This window comes from Notamacropus eugenii, chromosome 2, assembly GCF_028372415.1.
Source record: "Notamacropus eugenii isolate mMacEug1 chromosome 2, mMacEug1.pri_v2, whole genome shotgun sequence".
Classification (NCBI taxonomy): Eukaryota; Metazoa; Chordata; class Mammalia; order Diprotodontia; family Macropodidae; genus Notamacropus; species Notamacropus eugenii.
In genome coordinates, this window is record NC_092873.1 from 144,523,410 (window position 1) to 144,541,783 (window position 18,374).

At 37.0% G+C, this 18,374-nt stretch overlaps 1 pseudogene; it reads right to left on the reverse strand.

Moving 5' to 3' along the window:
- Positions 1–1,478: 1,478 nt before the first annotated feature.
- LOC140522832 (voltage-dependent L-type calcium channel subunit beta-3 pseudogene) lies at positions 1,479–15,123 on the reverse strand (annotated as a pseudogene).
- Positions 15,124–18,374: the final 3,251 nt, after the last annotated feature.

Sequence of the window (18,374 nt, forward strand, 5' to 3'; positions counted from 1 at the left end):
AGTTCTGACTACTCTCTCCAAATTTTGTCTCAACTGTGCTCTAGCTCAGACTCTTCCTGTTCTTCCCATTCAGCAAACTCCTCCCACCACAGGCTCCATGTGACTCAGGCCTCCCTGTGACCCAGGCAGGTCCATGGGTCTATTAATGAATATGAAAGATTTCCCCCTTTAAATTACCATTACAGGTCTATGGACCTCTGAGTAGTTCCTGGATAGATTTTGATGGGTGCTGAACTTGAATGGAAAACAATATAATCTTATTTTCACTAACCTTTGGTTTTCTTTAGAATCTTAAAGATTTTACTTATTAAATTTAAAAACATTATTCTCAGAAGGAGTCCACAGTTTTCCCTATATTGTCAAAAGTGTTGTTGTCATTGTTCAGTCTTTTTGACTCTTCATAACCCCATTTGGGGTTTTCTTGGCATGGATGCTGGAGTGATTTTCTATTCCTTCTCTAGCTTGTTTTACAGAATAGGGTACTATGGCAAACAGGGTTAAGTGACTTGCCCACGATCATACAGCTATTAAGTGCCTCAAGCCAGATTTGAACTCAGGAAGATGAGTCTTCCTGACTCCATGCTCTATCCACTATGCCACCTACCTGTCCCTTGCCAAAAGGGTATATGACACAAAAAAAGTTAAGAAACTCTGATGTATACTGATTCCACTAGGTATTCAGGAAGTTGATTAAAAAATAATAATCATCCTTGACTTGGTGTTGTTTTATTAAGCTTTAATTCTTGTTCCTCAAAGGAAAGCGTAAACAATTCTGAATAATTTGGGGTTATGACCAGTTAGATTGTAGTCAGTCACACTTATATTTTGCTTCCTTTCCCAAATGCCTGCGTCTGTAGTTTATTCTCTCTTTCCAACGTAGTTTGATGATTGCTCTTGTAATATCCCACCCCTCACAACTTGACAACTGAATGGATGAATAGAAGTGAAATTCAGGTGTGGAAATGGGATGATTTTCTCGTTTCTCATGTGTGGTTTCAGGGCTACAGGGTCTCTATAAGGACCCCAAAGTCTGAATCCCTTGGCTGATGTAGCAAAAGCCTCCCCACTCTCTACAAGGCCTTGGAGCTGTTCCTTGTCGTGGTCCTTCCTCATCTCCCAGTCACCTTTGGGAGGATATCCCTTTCCTGAGTCTGGAAGAAATGAAAGGCCATTTCTACAGAAATCTGTATAGGATAGCTTCTTGTGCAGGAGAGAAGACAGGTGCTAGTGTACAGAACTGTATATAGTTAGCACTTGGTAAGTGGAGTGGATGGGAGTCCTTAGCCCAGAAGGTAAAAGAGCCACCTACAGTTTTTGGAATATTAAGGTCCAGAGTTGGGAAAGGGGGCCTAGGAGACTAAGCCTAGCACCAGGCTAACGCTAGTTTAACTCTAACCTACTAATAAAATTGTGCCCTGCTATTCCCATTTCCCCATCCACTCCCTTGGACAGACTGGGGCAAGGCATGAGGAAGAACTTCAGTAGCTGTCCTTAGGCCAAGACCAGTTAGTTTCCAGTTCCTTTCATTGTAATTATGCTCCAAGTTCTGGGACAGGAGCCAATCTTGAGTGTCCCATCCTTTGGCACTGGGTAGCCCTGATGTGTGCTGACGATGTGGCTGGTACAACTCTTGATGGACATTGGTGTACTCATCTTCTAAATGGTGAGAACTGTGCTGAGGAGATCCAGTCCAAGCTTTGTATGAGTTCTCACCGGCCTTATCTGAAGGCATCAGGCTCTCCTGCTCCAGGCATGAGCACTCCCTTTTCACTCCCCCAGCTGCTGCTGTTTCTGAAGATCAGAGATGGCACAGGGTGGGTTCAGAAGGCCTGGCCCTGGGGCTGGGTAATGAGTAGCTCTCCAGTATAGTTCCAAGTACTCAACCAGGTGCTCACAGGCATCTTCCAGCTGGTTTTCATCCAGTATCACATCAAAAGATTCTGGTGGGAATTGTACCAGCTTGTCATATGCTATCATCTGAACATTCACATGTTTCACCTGTGACATTCTGCAGGAGCTGATCAGATGATGAAGCACCTTAGGTGAGGGACTTTGACATATACGATGATGGGGGCCAGGGAGGTCTTAGTCAGCTGAGCAAAGTTTGTGATGGTATTGGCATCCATCACTACCAGTTGTAGAGATTTGATCAACTTGAAGATCCCCTCAATCTCACTCTGCACCTCAGCAATGCTGGATCAGGTTGTAGAGCATTCAATTACAGTTCTCTTGCCTAGGTTGTTGAGCACCATTTTCTTTGCCAGAGGGAAGTCAACTGTAACTCAAATAATGGAGATCCTGTCTTCAAATCAAAGTCAGAGTGCCTTCTGTATTGACTGTGACCTCATAACCTTTCAAGGAAGGCCTCACAAGCACCAGAGGTTTCACTGTAGAAATGTCCACATTATCTGTAGTTATTATGTCAATAATGTCTATTTCTATAGTGAAATATTGAAACAATTAGTAACTTAAAGTCTCATAAAACTCTGATTTAAAATTTTGTTACTAAGAACTAGCATAACAAGTAAGGCTGATGAATCAAAAAGAACTATTTGTCTGTCTGTCTATCGATCTGTCTATCCATCTATCTATCTGTCTATCTATCTATCTATCTATCTATCTATCTATCTATCTATCTATCTATCCATGTATCTATCTATCTATCTGTCTGTCTGTCTGTCTATAGATAGATAGATAGATATAACAGGTACCATTACATAAATGATTCACTAAAAAAAAAAAAAACAAAAGTCTAAGTAACGGAAAAACCAACAAAGATTCTAGAGAAAAGATGAGGAAATGTATCTTCCTTCTCATTACAGGTAGGGAGGAAGGAGACTACATAGAGAAAAAATATTGTATATATTAACATATTTTGTCAGTCTATTGGCAGTTATACTTGTTTTTATTTGTCACAAAGTCAGTGTAAAAGTGGAAGAATTTTGTATTTTTTTCTTCTTCTCCAGAAATGGCAGTGATGCAAATACAAAGAATATCAATAGCATCTTTTAAATAGGACTAGTTCCAAATAAGTAGGACATTTTTGTGTGTGTGTATATGTATATATATATGTATATGTATTTTCCATTTCTCTTTCAAAGGATGAAAAAGATAAATTCTATGAAGAATTTTATACCTAAATTAGCGTATATAATGACAATCCATGATTTTAATGTAATTGTGACCTTAGGAAAGAGTAGCAAAATAACCCATGATTTAACATTAGTAAATGAAAGAGAACAAAGCCATGTAGACTACTTTATTTTTTCAAATAAAATTATATTTTTTCAAATTAAAAAAACTTCTTTTCTTCCCTTCCCACCTTCCACCAATATATATAATCAAGTAAAGCAATGTCCTACATCGGCCATGTTCAAAACAATGCTTCACTGGGCAACCTCAGTCTATCACTTCTTTGGCAGGAAGTGAGCGGCTTGTTTCATCACTTGTCCTCTACAATTATGGTTAGCTACTCCATTAATTGGAATTCTTAAGTCTTTTCCAAATGATAGTGCATTTGTTAAGGTATGAATTGTTCTGCATGTTCTTCTCCTTTCAGGGTGGTTAAATTTCAACAACCTAAGTGAAAGAGAGTGAGGCAGCTAGATGGTGCGGTGGATGGGGTGCTGGTTCTGTAGAAGAGAAAGTCTGAGTTCAAATCCAGAAATCCATTTCACCTCTTTTTCCCTCAGTTTCCTCATCTATAAATAGGGATAATAATAGCACCTATCTTTCAGGGTTCTTGTTAGAATCAAATAAAATAATAATTGTAAAGCACTCAGCGCAGTGCCAGGCATTTGTACTATACGTAGAATATAAATGTTAGTTATTATTAATATTAGTCAGGAGTCTGGAAACCTGGCTATTATAAAACCATAGTAACAATATATGTAGTCAAGCAAACAAAAAACAGTCTCACACTGGCCATGTCCAAATATATAAATGTGTGTATGCATGTGTATATGTTATATGCATACATACACATATGCATAAGTATGTATATGTACACATGCATACATACGTGTGTACATATACACACATGCATTACATGCATGCATGTACGTACATATACTGTAAGTGTGATCATTTGATATTCTTGAGGCCTTTCTTGTTTTCTCCCAATGTTACAGATACACCAGTGCAACACCCAAACTTTCCAACTGTCATCCCTTAACATCCATCTTCCTGCTTACATCTTTTACTCCTACTTTTCCCCTAAAAGTTCCTCTTTGATTGTACACTGGAAGCTTCTTACATCGAATATATAATTCTCCATTGCCCTCTGGGTGATAGTAATTTTCTTCATTTTCACACACACAAGTTAAAACCATGCAAGATTCTATAACTGATTTAGGTAGCTATTCATTTATCTGCTGACTATGAATATCAAGCAAACCATGCTCTGAAAGTGTTTGCCAGTATCGTGAAGTGGTTTCTGTGCAGAATTCCACTAGGAAAAAGATGGTATTTGTAGATGACATTTCACTGATGGTATGAAGTTGTAGAATATCACAGGGCCTCATCAGTAAGATCCATGATTATTTAAAGTACCCAACAATGACTTCCATGAAAGAAATGGGTCAAAAGACATCATTGAGGGCATACTTGACTGGTCATGTATACAGAGGGAGGGATGATAATAGGTTGAGAGCTCACAATCTTCATTGGTATTATAACCCACAAAAGAACCACAGAAAGGCCTCCAGAGAATTGGGTAGATCCTTTGAGGAAGCTTTTTGAGAGATAGCATAATGTCATTGACTCAGAGTCAGAAGGAACTGGCTTCAAAAAAATGAACTTCAAACCTCACCAACTCTGGGATCTTAAACTAGAAATTAACTCCATTCAGCTATTGTTTCCTCATCTATAAAGTGGGGATTATAATAGAATCTAGTTCATAGGATTATAGAGAGGATAAGATGATAGGATGTATGTATTTTGCCACCTTGAAAAGCTATATAAATATTATATTCTGTTTATGGACAGAAGTGGAAAAAATTTATGCAGAATATAAGGAGCTTCCATTAGCACTCACTAGGAGTGACCACAGCAATGAGATCATGGATTTACTGAAATAAATAAATGAATGGACATAGAGAAGGGAAGGGAGTAAGTATTTATATGATACCTCCTATGTACCAGGCTAATAACTTTACAAATATTATCTCATTTGGTATTCACAACAACCCTACAAGGGAGGTACTATTGTCCCCATTTTACAGTAGCGGGTATGGAGACAAATAGGTTATTTGACTTGTTCAGGGTCAAAGAACTGTGTTTAAGACTAGATTTAATTCAGGGCTTCTTGACTCCACACCTAGAACTCTCACCCAAAGTTTTCTTCGGAAACAAAGATAATCTATATCAATCAATTAACATGCATATACTGTTTGCATTCTAGGCAGCATGGAAGGCCATGAGGATATAAAAATGAAGATAAAATAGCTCTTACATTAGGAATTTCATTTCAAGAATTTCACATTAAAACTATTTTGTTGAATTACAAAATTTGAAGTGAGAGAAAATAACATACAGTGAACTTTGAAATTAGAGAAATATCAATAAAATTATGTTCATAAAAACTTTTTGTTGCTACTAGATCATTCAAATACACACATTTACACATGAACATACACAAAGATGCCCAATAAAATTCTTTTCAAGTGCCCCAATAACCTGTGAATGTACAATTTCTTCTAGTAGAGTTTTAGACTCGGTCAAGACAAATTAGAAATGTTTCTAAAATACAAACCAGGTGATGGATTCATTTACAAGCATCGGCCTCATTAGTGTCAAAGAAGTCCATCACCAAAGATTATTATTATTTTTTGACCATGGCAACTCATAAAATTGTATTTTAATGCATGGAGGTGTGATAGTTATCTATGGATTTCATACCTCACCTCTCTTCCTCTGGGTAGTCCTAAAGTGCAATTCTGACTATGGCATTTCCCCCTCCACCAGTTCAATAAACTCCAGTAGCTCTCCTATCTCTTCTAAGATAAAATATAAAATCCTGTATTTGGTATTTAAAGCTCTTCATAACATGCCCCACTCCATCCCAATACATATCTAGGCTTATTATACCTATTCCTTACATATTCTGCCAGTGACGCTCATTTCCTTGAAATTTCTCAAACAAGACACTCCATCTCCTGTCTGAGAACTTCTGCTGACTGTCTTCCATGCTTGAACTTCTGCTGACTGTCTTCCATGCTTGAAATACTCTCCTTCCTCACCTCCATCTCCTAGATTCCCTGGCTTCCTTCATGGTGCTGTTACAATTTTATCTTCTACAAGACATCTTTCCTAATTCTCTTAATCTAGTGCTTTCTCTTTTTAATTGTTTCCAAATTACTCTGTATATAATTTGTCCAAGGTTGTTTACATGATATCTCAAGCATTAGACTGTGAGCTCCTTTAGAGTCTTGACTTTTTGTATCCTCAGCACAGAGGAGGTGCTTAATAAATGCTTGTTGACTGCCTGACACATGGGTAGTCATGAAGTACTGAAGTAATTGTAGCCATAGATGTAAGTATGTTAAGATTATAGGCAAGAATTGACTATAAAATCAGCTAAACCCTTTGATCCCACAATATCGCTACTAGGTCTGCATCTCAAAGAGTTCAAAAGAAAAAAAAGGCAAAGGACCTAGGGTACAAAATATTTATAGTAACTCTCTTTGCAGTGACAAAGAATTGAAAATTTAGGAGATGCCCATTAATTGGGGAATAGTTGAACAAGTTTTGGTTTACAATTTATTTTATGAGTATAACATTGTAGGAATGATCAGTTGTGAAAGTTTTAGCTATTCTGATCAAGACAGTGACTGAAGACAATTCCAAAGGACCCATGATGAAAAATTCTAACCACCTCCAGAGAGAGAATTGATGAATTCTGAATACAAATTTAAGTATTTTTTTTGACTTTTTAAAATTTTTCTTATTTGTTATGTTTTCTTTCGCAATATTGCTAATATGGAAACATATTTTGCATGACTTCACATGTATAATTTGATAATGATATCAAATTATCAAGGGGGAAGGAGTGAGAGGAGAAGGAGACAGTTTGGAACAATTTTTAAAATTTATTTATTTAACTTTTAACATTCATTTTCACAAAATTTTGGGTTCCAAATTCTCTCCCCATTTCTCCCCTCCCCCCACCCCAAAACACCAAGCATTCTAATTGCCCTATCATCAATCTGCCCTCTCTTCTATCATCCCTCCCTTCCCTTGTCCCCATTTTCTCTTTTGTCTTGTAGGGCAAGATAACTTTCTATACTCCATTACCTATATTTCTTATTTCCTAGTTGCAAGAACAGTACTTGACAGTTGTTCCTAAAATTTTGAGTTCCATCTTGTCTTCATCCCTCCCTCCCCACCCATTCCCTTTGGGAAAGCAAGCAATTCAATATAGGCAATATCTGTGTAGTTTTGCAAATGACTTCCATAATAGTCGTGTTGTGTAAGACTAACTATATTTCCCTCCATCCTATCCTGTTCCCCATTGCTTCTATTCTCTCTTTTGATCCTGTCCCTCCCCAAGAGTGTTGACTTCAAATTGCTCCCTCCTCCCATTGCCCTCCCTTCCATCATCCCCCCCACCCTGCTTATCCCCTTCTCCCTCACCTTCCTGAATTGTAACATAGATTTTCATACCAAAATGAGTGTGCATTTTATTCCTTCCTTTAGTCGAATGTGATGAGACTAAGCTTCACATTTTTTTCTCACCTCCCCTCTTTTTCCCTCCATGGAAAAGTCTTTTGCTTACCTCTTTTATGAGAGAAAATTTGCCCCATTCCATTTCTCCCTTTCTCCTCCCAATATATTTCTCTCTCACCCCTTAATTTCAATGTTTTAAGATATGATCCCATCCTATTCAATTCACTCTGTGCTCTCTCTCTCTCTTTATGTGTGTGTGTGTGTGTGTGTGTGTGTGTGTGTGTGTGTGTGTAATCCCACCAACTACCCAGATGCTGAAAAATTTCAAGAATTACAAATATTGTCTTTCCATGTAGGAATGTAAACAGTTCAACTTTAGTAAGTCCCTTGTGACTTCTCTTTACTGTTTACCTTTTCATGCTTCTCTTCATTCTTGTGTTTGAAAGTCAAATTTTCTTTGCAGCTCTGGTCTTTTCATCAAGAATGCTTGAAAGTCCTCTATTTCATTGAAGACCATTTTTTTCCCTGAAGTATTATACTCAGTTTTGCTGGGTAGGTGATTCTTGGTTTTAGTCCTAGTTCCTTTGACTTCTGGAATATCCTATTCCACGCCCTTCAATCCCTTAATGTAGAAACTGCTAGATCTTGTGTTATCCTGATTGTATTTCCACAATACTTGAATTGTTTCTTTCTAGCTGCTTGCAATATTTTCTCCTTGACCAGGAAACTCTGGAATTTGGCCACAATGTTCCTAGGAGTTTCTCTTTTTGGATCTCTTTTAGGCGGTGATCAGTGGATTCCTTGAATACTTATTTTGCCCTCTGGTTCTAAAATATCAGAGCAGTTTTCCTTGATAATTTCATGAAAGGTGATGTCTAGGCTCTTCTTTTGATCATGGCTTTCAGGTAGTCCCATAATTTTTAAATTGTCTCTCCTGGATCTATTTTCCAGGTCAGTTGTTTTTCCAATGAGATATTTCACATTATCTTCCTTTTTTTCATTCTTTTGGTTTTGTTTTGTGATTTCTTGGTTTCTTATCAAGTCATTAGCCTCCATCTGTTCCATTCTAATTTTGAAAGAACTATTTTCTTCAGTGAGCTTTTGAACCTCCTTTTCCATTTGGCTAATTCTGCTTTTGAAAGCATTCTTCTCCTCATTGGCTTTTTGAACCTCTTTTGCCAATTGAGTTAGCCTATTTTTCAAGGTGTTATTTTCTTCAGCATTTTTTGGGTCTCCTTTAGCAAGGTGTTGACCTGCTTTTCATGATTTTCTTGTATCTCTCTCATTTCTCTTCCCAGTTTTTCCTCCACCTCTCTAACTTGATTTTCAAAATCCTTTTTGAGCTCTTCCATGGCCTGAGCCCATTGAATATTTATTTTGGATGTTTGGGATACAGAAGCCTTGACTTTTATGTCTTTGCCTGATGGTAAGCATTGTTCTTCCTCATCTGAAGGGATGGGAGGAGATATCTGTTCAACCAGAAAGTAACCTTCTATGGTCTTGTTTTTTTTTCCCCCTTTTTTGGTCATTTTCCCAACCAGTTACTTGACTTTTGGGTCCTTTGTCAAGAGGGGGTATACTCTGGGAATCTGTGAGATCTCAGTTCCTCTGTGGTAGCACGATCAAGCATGTACTTGTCTGGATGCAGAGAGGGATTTTTATGCCCAGAATCTTAGCATTTACCTCTCCTCAGACACCTGGCCTCCAGTTCTGCTATGTCAGCACTGGGGGCTGGTTTTCAGATAACCTGAATGGGCAGGGCCGCAATTCAGTGTGAGACAAAGACCAGCTTGGCCAGAGCCTCCACCCAGGGCTGAGGTAAGACTCAGCTCTTCAATGGCCCCAGGCTTTTTTACGCTCCAACAATGGAGCTTCTGTGGGCTGCTGTGCTGCCTCTGTGGCCACTGTCTTGGAAAGCCCTTCTCCCTTCCTGGCCAGCTGATAAAAGCCTGTCACTGACCTTTGGAGCTGGGTTGAGGGATCTGAGGACGCTCTGCTGGGACTGGAGATTCCACTCCTGAGGTGTCCTCCTCCCAGAGTCTCATCACGCTGTGCCGCTCCGCCAAGGCTGGGCTGGGCTCTGTGCTGGGCTCCTCGTCTGGCACAGCCTACATTTCTGTGGGCCTTTCAGGTCACCGTGGGCTGGAAATCTCTTCCACTCTGTTGTTCTCCACTTCTACTGCTCCAAAATTTGTTGAGAGTCCCTCTCTACAGGTATTTTATGGGCTATGGGGAGAGACCCTGCGTAAGTGTATCTTTCTAGTCCACCATCTTGGCTCTGCCTTCGGAACAATTTTTGAAATGAATATTAATTTTTTGCATTTAATTGGGAAATATTTAGAAAAATAAAAACATTTTTAAAAATATTCTAGTCAAAACATAAAATACTATATAAGATTTAATTAGCTTCAACTATACCCATTCCTAAACATATTCTTTATTTAAAGCTTAGTTCTTACCTTTGGAATTGAAAGAAAACTTCAAAAACTAAATGGAACACACATTTTATTTCAATACCTACTATGTGCCAGGTACTAGTACAACCACATTTTTAAAAAAGAACTTACATTTTTTTGGCACTGAGCAAGGCAAATAACTGTATGTAAAACATATAATTCCTTCTAGATCCTCTTTTATATAAAATATTCACATGAATGCTTTTAAGGCACAAAGGTAGCATAGCAGGTGCAGTGCTTAGCCTGGACTCAAGAAGAATTGAGTTCAAATCTTTCCACAGATATTTACTATGTGCCCCTGGGCAAGTCATTTAACCTTGTGACTCATTTTCCTTAGCTACAAAAATGAGGATAATAATAATACTTTCTTCCCAGGATTGTTATTAAGATCAAATGACATAAGATTTCTAAACTACTTCATGCCTGGCACATACTGGACACTAAATAGATGTTTATCCCACTTTTCCCTTTTCAAGGAGACTTAAAGAATTTAGACATAAACAAAAGTTGAAGGGCTCTGGAAAATTCATCCATATTAAGAAATTATGAGTGAAATGCATATGGGGAAAGATTCAAACTTAATCCCAGTGCCTGGCAAAAAGTAGGTGCTCAATAATTCATGCCAATTGATTGGATCCAAAGAAAAGAACCTCTTTGGGTGGAATTTTCAAATTTGTGGTTGTGGGAAATGTTTGGTTAGAAGGAAACCTTTCGCCCCTCAAATCTCTAACATAAACATTGGAACTATTAAATAACTCAATAATAGAAATCATTATGGTTGTGTCAATGGAAATGACATTAAAGAAGATGAATCACCATTTGCTTTGATGCATATTAAGGATCATTGGGTTTTTCTATCTGATTTGCAGTTAATACTTCTTTCTTATGTGGTTTTCCCTATTAAGATGAAAGTTCCTTGAAAGTAAAATCTGGCTTACTTTTCTTGTATCCTTAGTGTTTTGAACTAGTATATATTTAATGAATATTATTTTTCATTCATTTGCTCATTTATTTCTTCTCCATGTTTAATGGTGGATCTAAATAATTGATGCTACTAACCCTAGAAAGGAAAAAAATTATGTAAGCCAAGACTATTTTTAATAAAATAATCACCTGAAAGCAACATTATAGAAAGGCATGAATACTAGACAAGATGAGAAAGGAAGAAATTAAAAGAAGAAAAAATGCAGAGAAATTAAAAACCAGAACTAATTGGAAAGGTAATAATTCAACCAAATAGTAACACAACTGTAAACATTTAAGAACAGACTGTGCAAAAAAGTACCTTTTTTTAATAATTGCTTGAATTTTAACAGCCAAGGGAAAGTAAGCAAGGACAGAACCCCCAAGAGTTTGATCTGCCAATCTTTGGCCTCTGCTCCCTGCCCAAAGAAGTGGTATTAATTCTTTCACTTGAGTCATGAATATCAAAAGTAGTTGAAATCCTGGAAGATATGAGCTATGTAGGGAATAATCCTGACTTGGGAGGGAGGTAAACAAGATGACCCAAATGCTACTTTCAGGGTTGAGCACCTTTGGATATGTGTGCCAGAAGGCAAAGGAAATGGTGAAACACATCATGGGAATTACATGTTACCCATTAAGTAAAAGAAGCCAAAAAGTCGACCCAGTTGTCTGTGGATTGGATGAGTTAATACAATAGTGCCAAGGGATCTCTACTGCCAGTGAAAGTAGCCATCACATTCTGGAGAGGACCCAGAGGACAGCATGCTTTAAGCAAGTAGCTAGGATACAAAAAGCTTTTCAAAAGCTAGCACGGTCTTCAGATTTTTTGGAAGATCTGCCAATGTTTAAAGCAGCTAACCTAGGTCTGGCCTAGTCATGAATTGGTAGTTTCATGACATAAAGTGAACTGAAGTTACATGAATTGTCCAAACTTCTAGTTAGAGGACTATAACCCAAAGAAAAAAAAATGGAGCTAGAGAAAGATCCTCAGTTGCTAGCATAACCACATCTATTAATGAGACTCTGAATCTGTAAATGGAGAAATTACTGCTATAACCATTGTTCTGTCTACATGAAAAAGGAATAATGTTGGGTCCTGCACTACCACCTGTGTGTGGGATGAGTTGACAACTCAGTAGAGGTTGGGCTGGCCCCTTACAGATATGTGCTGTTTTGTACCAAAAGATGAAAAGGTAATTAAATGTTAAAAAAAATACTTCTGAGTGCATACTTGACATTTAAATGCCTGTGTGTGAAAATGTGTTTATAGAGTGATGTGCTTAGGCAGGCTGTCTAGGAAATTATATTGCTAAGTTACCTATTTTCAAAGTCTATTGTCAATTTGTAGATTAGTGTTGTTTCATGTATTTTACATGTATGAGACAACATTGTCTTTATTTCCATTTATAAACCCATGTGTGTCTTATTCAGATGTGTTTTAAATATTTCACAAGGTATAAAAATAATAGTCCATTTAAAATTTAAAAGCAGGGCTGTTGTGGAAGGTCAAATCATGAAAAGTCTGACATGACTGAAAAATGACTCAACAAAAACAACTCACAGTTATAAAATGGCATTTATAAAGACATTCATTCAATAGAGATTGGCAATTGATTATTCATCATGAAGGAGAATAGTGGTTATTTGACCATGGTTGCCAGGAAAATTGTTTTTCTGATTGGAAAGAGACCATCACAAGTTTTACTTGCAGACTCCTGACTTGTGGGTAAGGGTTGCGGAAAACTTGGCTCTTCCAGCTTAAATTAAGCCGTATGGAGTATCAAGTTTGCATTCGTCAAGGAAGGATTGAATAGATCAAAAGAATATTTGGAAAGAAATGGTCATACAAAGAGTCACTTAATGTCTCCTTTCTAATAAATTATGAGCAGTTTGTTGATATCTGGGATAGAACCATATGTAAAGGACTTCAGGACAAACAAAACAACAATTTTCTGAAGCAGTGAAGTAGATACCTGATAGCTGTCAACAGTTCATAGTTTTCAAATGCTTCTGACCCAAGAAAAGACTAAGGATAAATTGAAAATTATTTCCTATTGAGTTCTGATGGAAAAAGTTTAGTTAGATTAAAGTCATTAAAAATAGTTGAACTTTCATCAATAAAGTTCCACATTGTTCCCAATTGTTTGTATTTCTTTAAGTTTTGTTCTACATTGTGTATTACTTTCTTCTACATAACAAATAATGATTAAGCTAAACATTTATACTGATTAGTCTAGTCAAAATGTATGTATTTTAATAGAAAAGCATAAATGGTTATCTACCTACCCTCACTTCAAGAGTTATATACTTGAGGAATCCTAGGCAGCTGATCCACTCAATCAAAAAACAAGTAACGATATTCCTTTAGCTAGTTATTTGACTTTCAGTCATAGCACCTAGGTGGTAAAGGGTTTGTGAAATAATAACCTTAAAAATATTTGCCATGTAGTCATGGCAAATATTACATGCATGTAAGTGTGATGAAAGGCACATGTGTGTGTCTGAAGGGGATTGTGTGTTTCTACATAGTTTAGATTACATCTTTTGAAATGTGTGTCACATTAAAGAGGGGAAGAGGGAAGGAGAGAGAAGGGGATAGAGACTGTGCTAAAATAGATGATAAAAATAGAGAAGGTGCTAGGAAACCTTAGAAGAAAGAGCACTACAGCTGGGAGGATCAAGAAGACTTCTTGCAGAAGGTGGCATTTGAGGTACATCTTAAAGAATGTCAGGAATTCCAAAAGGTGGAGATAAAGAGAGAGAGAATTCCAGGCATGAACGAGAGCCAGTGCAAAGGCATGAAGAGGAGGAGTGGAATGTCATTTGTGAAGAACAGCTAAACTATAGAGTGTGTCAAGGGGAATAATGTTCAAGGACCTTAGAAAGAAAAGAAGAGGCCAGCCTCTGGAGAGCTTTAAAAGCATGCTCTACTTCTAAAATTAAACTCCTTATGCTTTGAACACTTCACTTTTCCCTTTTTTATTTTCAGTCTGAATGTTAAGAAATGTCAGACCCTCCCATGCCAGAACTGGACTGGAAGTTTGTGGACTATCTCAATGAAAGCTCTTTAGACAGTGATATTTGTTTCCATAACTGGGTAGTATTTCTGTAAAAATATTCAATATTTATTTTGAAGGTTGTTCAGCTAATGTCACCATTCTTTTATTTCACACACATGATGCTCCTGTTCCAATGGAGTTGAATCATGCACTTTCAAGGTGGCAAGATTTTCTGTAGAATGTAATGAGACAGCCGGTCTGCATAAAAGGCTCCACTAAGGCTCACTTGTGAAGTTCCACTGAGAATAAATTAGATTAGCCATGGCCTCCAGCAACACACTCAGGGTCAAATTTCTCTCTTTAATTTGGCAAAGAAAAAAAGCCTCTGGATAGGAGTGGACTGTAGAAATTCTGAATTTCAACAGCTTTTAGTTGAATACTTTCAAACTGTCTAGAAACTCAGACAAGTTTGATAGCATCCAAGACTTAGCTTCATTTCTTCTTTGGTTCAACAGGTACAAGACAACCCTTTCTTGGAAGACATCACTTTAAAAAATTTATCTAGAAGTTTTTTCCATATAGCAATCAATCTTCCCCCTTGATTCTCTCATGTGTCCTGCTAAGCACTGGAGATATAAATAGAAGTATACTACATAATCTCTTCATTCAAAAAACTTACATTCTAAGGGGAAACACCATACATAAAGGAATACTGGTAAAGGAAGTGGCATGATCCCTAGGGATATTTAGAAAGTGCTTATCAAGGCCTAGAATCAAGCAAACTGACTTATCAAAATCCAGGACAGAGTTCTAGGGGCACAGTCCAATTTTCCTGTGGGGAGGAAGTAGAGATGATGATGTACTGACTAAAGATAGCTTGGCTACAGATGTCCAGGATGTGATTAATAGTTAAGATTGTCCTTTACATATAAGCTAATCTTTGTACAGACTCTGTTCTGGGTCTTCTAGGCTATATCCTAACCTATCATTTCTTCTGTCACTGCACTCTTTCCCTTCGTCATCTCATCAGAATCCATAGGTTCGAAGCCCACTTCTCTATTATTAACTTAGTTATTATTTAGTTGTTTTCAGTCCTGATGACTTCATTTGAGGACTTCTAGGCAAAGATATTGGTGTGATTTTCCATCTCCTTCTCCAATTCATTTTACAGATGATAACTGGGGCAAACAAGGTTAAGTGATTTGTCACGCAGCTAGGAAGTGCCTGAGGCTAAATTTGAACTCAGGAAGATAAATCCCAGTACTCTATCCACTATCCACCTAATTGCTCCATATTACTAACTACTTACTGTACTTTTCCACTCATTTATCCTGTAGGCATCTCTAATTTTACACGTTAAAATATCTCATTATGTTTCTCTCAAAACCTAGCTTGTCTAGGGTATGACCATCCTTCCAGTCTTCCAGATTGGAACCCTAAGAATCTTCCCTGCCATCTCTTTTTATCAAATTTTGTCAATTATATGTTTGTATCTCTTATATCATATCCATCACTCTTTTTTCAAATACTCACCCTTTGTCCTAATTCGAGCACTCATCACTTCTCACCTGAATTATTGCAACAGTCAACTAATTAATTCATCCTCCACACAACTGTCAAAGTGATATTCCTAAAATTAAGACCTTCCTATGTCCCTGTCTCTACTCAGAAAAACTTCAGTGACACTCTGTTCCTTCTAAGATAAAACAAACACAAGAACAACAACAAAAACAACTCCACAGTTTTAACTTAGGATGGGTCAACTTTTCCAGCCTTATTTCACATGATTCTTCTTCTGGCTAGTTAACTATTCTCTGTTCATGGAATTCCATTTGCCCACCTTTTATTGTTTTAATTAGCAGTCACCTATGCATGGAGGGCAATACTTACTTTCTTCTGCCTCCTAGAATTCAAAGCGCAGCTAATATAAAATTAAATATATGAAGGTTTTTGTGAGCCTTCCCTCTCCCCAAGCAAATATACTCTATCTTTCTTGAAGGAGCTTTAGATACTCTTTATATTTAGCTACAGGTGTACAACCTTCTTCCCAAAGTTCTCTGATTCTCTGCAATAATGTAATTTGCATGCCTATTTTTGTAATGAAATGAATTTTTGTGCTTCACTTATTGTATAATTCAATCTTCCACTGAAATTCCTATTTGAATTGAAAAGTGGAACAAATTTAATGATCTAAACCCACATTTTTCTTCAAAGTTGAAGCACTCCTATCCCAAGATTTCAATTATATCTTATTGTTATATGCTATTGTTACTTCCCTTAAAATATAGACTTGTTTTCAAATAGCATGTTATGAGCACACTTTAACTTCTTTTTCTTTATTTTGTCATGATCCTAATGATAAAACCATATTGTTTTATATATTGGTCTAGGTAGGAAGGCTTGGGGAGTCTATTGCTGGCCACATTTGCATTCAAAAGTCAAGAATTTGGAATAAATTATTTGAGAAATATGGTGATAGACTCCTACTTATGCCTTTTTTAACATTTATTTGTTTTTAGTTTTCAACATTCATTTCCACAAGATTTGGAGTTTCAAATTTTCTCCTCATCTCTCCCCTATCTCCACCCCAAGACACTGTGCATTCTGATTGCCCCTTCCCTCAATCTGCCCTCCCTTCTATCACATCCCCTCTTTCCCTTCTCTCCATCTCCTCTATTTTCTTGTAGCGCAAGATAGATTTCTATACCCCATAACCTGTACTTCTTATCTCCCAGTTGCATGTAAAAACAATTTTTAAACATTCATTTTTAAAACTTTGAGTTCCAACTTCTCTCCCTTCCTCCCTCCTCGCCCATTCCCTACTGAGAAGGCAAGCAATTCAATATAGGTTATACATATGTAGTTATGCAAAAGACTTCCATAAATGTCATGTTGTGAAAAGCTAACTACATTTCCTTCCATCCTATCCTGCCCCCCCCATTTATTCTATTCTCTCTTTTGACCTTGTTTCTCCTCAAAATGCTTACTTCTAATTACTTCCTCTTCCCATTTGCCCTCCCTTCGATCATCCCCCCCCACCCCACTTATCCTCTTCTTCCCTACTTTCCTGTAGTGTAAGATAGATTTCATGCCAAATTGAGTGTAACATAGACTTTTTTTAACTTTTAAGTCTTTAGTTTGAATAACAAGATCCAAAGAGTCTTGGGAAACCGAGGAAAATGACTTTTCCTCAGACCCTCAAGCCTTTACAATTTCTTTTGCCACACTTCTTAAAACGATTTGAAGGAGAATGTAGATTGGAAATCCAGAAATAATGCAAGTAAAAAGAAACTTTCTAATCCTAAAGCAGACAGAGGTTTGGAATAATGCTTTAGATTCTTATAAAAGTAGTGAGTAAAAAGAATGCATTTAATCTTACTTTGTGGCACTCTACGTGACTACCTTTCTAAGACCCTTGACCGGGTATAGTCATTCATAGTTATGATTATAAATTTATCTACCTGCTTTTATCAGAGAAAGGCTTTCTAACTACTACACTCCACTAAATGAGAGAAAAGTAGGCCAGTGGTGTCCTGAAGAAATGAAGACCAGCAACTATTATCAGAGAGAAGGACACTATGAAACTTGCAAAAATGCTCACTGTTTTGCCTAAGTAGGAGCATCAGTGATTCTATACACAATGATTAGAAGTTTCAGGAAAGAGTAAAACCCAGCTAGAATAGCTAGCAGCATAGTTAACTTACCAGAAGACCTAGGCAACATCCAAAGAATGTTTTACTCTTTCCTGCACATGTATTGGACAAACAGGCTTTCTACACATGTATTCCTCTATACTTGTACTCTGATCATTGATGTTTCTGCCCAATGTGACCTTCCATATATGATATTATGTATGTTCCCTATTCCCACTGATATTGTATATATTGAACAAAGAGTACACAAGATTATTCACTGAAATATTTTCTTTCTACTTTTCTTACTAGGCTATTTTGTTAACTAACTTACTTTTAATTAATTGTGTTGTCTGACCTATTAGAAAAAGTAAATTTGTCGGTGGAGGCTCATATGATAAAGTTTAAGTGGAGGTGGTGGTTCAGTTATACTTTGAATATTGAGTATGTTTTCTGAGAAGGTCCATATATGAGATGAAAATACCTTAAGGGGTACAAAAATTATTACAACATTATTCACAGTCTATTAAATATTGCAAAACATTGTTTACATTTATAAAAGTGCATTTTCAGAGAGTTAATTTCATTCTGTACTTATAAAACCATCCAATTAAAAAGAATTCTTCATTGATCACATGACCTCAGATCTTCAAAGT